The 5,105-nt window shown below is 27.1% G+C and overlaps 1 non-coding gene across 1 annotated transcript; it reads left to right on the top strand.

Annotated features, from left to right (window-relative positions):
* Nucleotides 1–3,922: 3,922 nt before the first annotated feature.
* On the top strand, nucleotides 3,923–3,994 carry TRNAD-GUC (transfer RNA aspartic acid (anticodon GUC)). Its single transcript has one exon. It is a non-coding gene; the product is annotated as a tRNA-Asp (tRNA).
* The last annotated feature ends 1,111 nt before the right edge of the window (nucleotides 3,995–5,105 follow it).

Below are 5,105 nucleotides of genomic sequence, written 5' to 3'. Positions count from 1 at the left end.
GCTTTGAAAAAGATGATAAAACTTTTGTTTTATTTATTTTAATATAATTATCAATTTACTATATTAACCTTAGTTAATAATTAAATAAAACATCAAATCCATGTCCATTATTGTCCACTAACACCTTGAATGGTCTAATTATCATTTAAGTCTCTTTCCTTTACTCAACTAACCATTTAATCACTCAAATCAAATAGTGATCAAATTTTACATCTTTTACAATTTAGTCCTTTTAATTAATTAACTATCGAAACGTTAAAATTTTTCAACGAAACTTTAATGTTACCTTAATGAAATGGCTTAGTTTATAGAAATGAGGTCCCGATACCTCATTTTCTAAAACCACTTGACCTTGAGGTCATGCCACTTGAACTTAATAACTCGAATATATAACATAAATTATCAAATCAAAAACCTTTTTAAAACCATATTTGACTTGTAAATATTAAATAATAATATTTACGAACTTACTCGTCAGAGTTGGTGGCCCTAAAACCACTATTTTCGACACCACTGAAAAATGGGTTGTTACATTTACGATTTAGTTCTTATACCTTCATTAACCATTTAATCACTGTAATTTCTAAGCCAAAATTTAGTTCACCTATATGACAGCTCTATAAATATTTAATAGAAATATTTACAGGCTTGATTTACAGAAACGGGGTCTCAATATCTTATTTTCCAAAACCACTAACTTAAGGACTAAACCACTTGTACTTTAATTAACTGCCCAATTAGCTAAATCTATCAAATCAAAATTTACTATAACACTGTATTTAATTTTTAAATAGTAAATAATAATATTTACGGACTCACTCGTTGAAATTGTGGTCCCGAAACTACTGTTTTCGACACCACTAAAAAATAGGCTATTACAGTCATGAATGCAAGAGGACTCTCAGACGAACTGTGGTTGTTACGGTGGATTAAAGGTGATGGTCTTTTTGGGGCAAGAATGGTTGTCATTATTAAACAACTCACTAACAACTACAACTGTTGTCGCGCCGACCCAAGTTTGACTTCTACTCCACCAAAACATTTGTTTTCCGCCTAAGAGTCCTCTTGTGTCCACCTCAATGTCATCCTTCGAATAAGAATGAAAAGTTAAAGATGCTGGCTACCTGGAAATAGAGAAAAAAATTATGTTGATTATACTAGAAAGCCTTTCATTTTTTTCCCTATGATTATGACCTCAATCTTACGTATGGTATATATAAGGCATCATTTTTGGGTATCCAAAAAGCTTGAACTTGTGACTGCATAATGACTTTTAACTGGCCCCTAGTTATACTTGAACCTATGATTGCATAACAATCATCGACTGGGGCCTTTACTTAGACTTCAACTCGTGATTGTATCAAGCACTATCACCCCCGAACCCAACTTCCATAGGATGGGTTTCTGTACAATATAAAAAGCATTGGCTACCATGATTTTCATTTATTGTTTCAGTTAGAAAACCTAACAAGACTGGAATCATATCATCCTTCTTTTTCTCATATTTGTGGATAAAATCTTTGAACTTTCGTAGTGCATAATCAACTATCATTTATATAGGTATCCATTATAATATTGTTGTCATATTTTTTACGATTAGTATTTTAACAAGTCAATATTATATATTTTTTATCTATATAAATCAAAAGTAAAATAAATAGTATTTTAGACCGATATAATGAAGATATTTTATCAATTCAAAGTTTTACATGCATAAAAAATAAAATTATATTGATAAATTCAATACTTGGATTGTTGAAGTATTAATTGTAAAAAAAAGTTATCCAAATATGTAAAACCATTTTAATTTTACACTGAACTATTTAAGGATCAAGTTACCCACACAAACCCAAACGTTCATCCGAAATATGAAAGGGATACGAAACTCGAAAAATAAGCTTGACAAAAGTTTAGACCCATTTTTTATTCAAAGCGAACTTCAACCAAAAAAATTTAAATCCAACCCTAACCCAAATATATATTATATTTAAACATAATATTTATATTTACAAAATTTATATATAATCTAATTCTAACCCAATTCTTAATAAATAAAGCATAAACCCAAACTAACTCTCAAACCTAGTTTCTTAAAAAAACTATTCTACCATTTCTTTTGTTGTTGTCAAACATTTCCTTCCTCCATTTTCTGCCAATTTCTTTTGTTCTCATTATATTTTGACTTTAATTGCCTACTTCAATTTTGGCAATATATTGAATGAAAACTAAATTGTATCTTTCTTAAAATGTTGGCTTATCAAATTATAAAAAAATAATTGTTACAATTTAATTGCATTTCAATTGAAAAAAATTAAGGTTAGACTTGAATTATCGTATTTTATTTAGATCAAACTTGAACACAATATTAAACTCATATTTCAAGTTAGACTTAGATAGATACTATCTAAATACTCATTGTTTAGGCCCGACTAAGTCTAGCCTAAGGACAATTTTATCACTCTATTTTTGCTATCATTGCAAATATATTTTTAAAATTTTGTTAAATCTAAATGTACAAACATAACATGCTTTTTATATTTACATTATATTATAATATATTTAATTTTTCACATGGTATAATGTACGTGTATATATATAATGAAGGTTTAATGACAAATTTGGCCACTAATATTTATATGTTTGGTCAAAATGGCCCTAATTGTATTTTTGAGCCTTTTTTTTGCCATTAACCTTTATTTTTTTCTTCAATTGCTTTTTTAACATTTGATGAAAGTACCGTTAAAAATTTAACTAGGTGATGTGGAATTTCATATGCGGAATATTTTTAATGAGATGTAATTTGATACTTAGGTAACCCAATAAAATAATTACATGTGAAAATAATAAAATAAATAAATAATTCATGAAGTTAAAAACATAAGTCTTAATTTAAAGAAAATAAAGTAAGTATCTAAAAAGGTTTCAAAATGAATGCACGCATTCAAGATTATCAATTTGATTTGTTAATTATCTTTTGAAGCTTCTCAATAAACAAATGTATACATTCATTTTGAAACCTTTTTTAGATAATTATGTTTATTTTCTTTAAATTAAGAGTTTTTAAATTTCATGTATGATTTATTTATTTTATTATTTTCACAAGTAATTATCTTATTGGGATATTTAAGTAATAAATAACATCTCATTAAAATATTCTACATATGAAATTTCACATCATCCCGTTAACTTTTTAACAGTACTTTCGTCAAATTTATTAAAAAACTATTTGAAAAAAAATAAAAGTTGATGGTCTCAAAAATACAATTAGCGCCATTTTGACAAAACATGTAAATGTTAGTGGTCAAATTTGTCATTAAACCTAAAATAAAATATCATAAACTTGAAAGTACATTGGGTTGAACTAGGCCCAAACTTTAAATATTGAAACCCGAATCTAAGTTATATTTTAAAAGAATTTAATATATCCAAATTTTCTCAACTTTAAGCAGATCTTCCAAACTATCACCTTACCTTTCAACAAATCTAACAAGAGTCAGTGGCAAATTTAGGAGTGCAGGCATGAGCCCGTCCCCCTAAAATAGAAAATTACTATTTAGGCCCTTTATTTTTTAAAAATTTTAAAATAGTAAAGGTAATATTACACTTTAGCCCCTCTAAAATTATAAAAATTCGATTTAATCCTTTAAAAATTATAAAGATATAAACTATAAAAATTAAAAAAATCATTCAGCAGTCTTAAAAAATTATTTGGGGTTTGGCTCACGAGTTAGTTATACCATGCCTTGCATTAAGTTTTAGCAGTGGCAAGAAAGAGCCATAAAGGTACAACAATTTCGATTTCCGTTTTGCCGATCATCAGAATAAATGCCATTTGAATTTTCCTTTTCTGATAAAAAAAAAAACACGCGTCATATTTACGTTTTATTATATATAGTCTAATATTGATAATTTAAAACTTAAGGTCGTTGTAGTATAGTGGTGAGTATTCTCGCCTGTCACGCGGATGACCCGGGTTCGATCCCCGGCAACGGCGTTTATAATATTTTCAGTAATTTTATTCCAAAATGAGTGGAAAGAAACAAGCAACCCATTTGGAGATTTCAATTCCCGCCATAATAATATAAAACATAATTATTTTTAAAAAAATATTTAACGTTATTATTTTTGAAGGAAAAGTATTTAACACTATTATTCTTATTAATATAAAAATAAATATTTCAAATAATATTAATAATCACTTATGTATTGCTTAAATTACGTTCTAGTCACCAGTGGCAGAGCCAAAAAATATTTTTTGGGGGGCAGAATTAAATTGTATATTTATTCAATAGTAAAAATGCAATATTATCATTTTAATAGTCTATATCTTTAGAAATTTTAAAGGATTAAATCAATTTTTTATTTTTTTAGGGGGCAAAGTGTAATTTTACTATTACTAATTTAAAATTGTATAAATTATAAAGGGCCTAAATGAAAAAATTTCTATTTTAAGGGTTGGCCCTTGTCATTTCCAACATCGCATCATTTGTTGTCACTGAACTTTAATTCATTATGAAATGGATACTAACATTATCGATTTGTAACATTTTGATTACTAAGTCGTTAATTATCGATAACAAAGTAACATAAAGTTGACGTGGCACATAAATAATCATATCAAACAAAAAAATTTAGGTTAAACTGCACAACTAATCCCTATATATTATTTCCTTTTTTTACTATGTTACGTAAGAATTTTAAAATAAAAATGATATAAAATTTAAAAAACTAAATTATATATGAAAGAGTTAATATTATATAAATAAAAAAAGATCTTGAGCAATTCTACTTTCAAATCTGATCTTTTGTTTGATTTTCCAAAAAAAAAAAAAAACCTTAGAAATCCCTAAAATTTAAACTAAAGTTTTGGCTTTCCACAAATGGCTTTTGGCCTCTTTTCTTTCCTTTGTTTCTTCTCAATTTCTTCTTGTTTTTTATTGCTAATGATGAATCTTTTATTTAGATTTCTCTCTTTCGAAATGGCCATCGAATGGTGGTAAAAGGGAACCGGAAGTTGATGGTTTAGTTTGGTTAGGTAGCTAAGACATTGAAGGGTTAATTCATAACAAAGTTTACTAAGGTGGGAAAGCTTAAAACATGTTAAA

This window comes from Gossypium raimondii, chromosome 13 (genome assembly GCF_025698545.1).
Source record: "Gossypium raimondii isolate GPD5lz chromosome 13, ASM2569854v1, whole genome shotgun sequence".
NCBI lineage: Eukaryota > Viridiplantae > Streptophyta > Magnoliopsida > Malvales > Malvaceae > Gossypium > Gossypium raimondii.
This window is presented reverse-complemented; position numbering and strand designations above follow the sequence as displayed.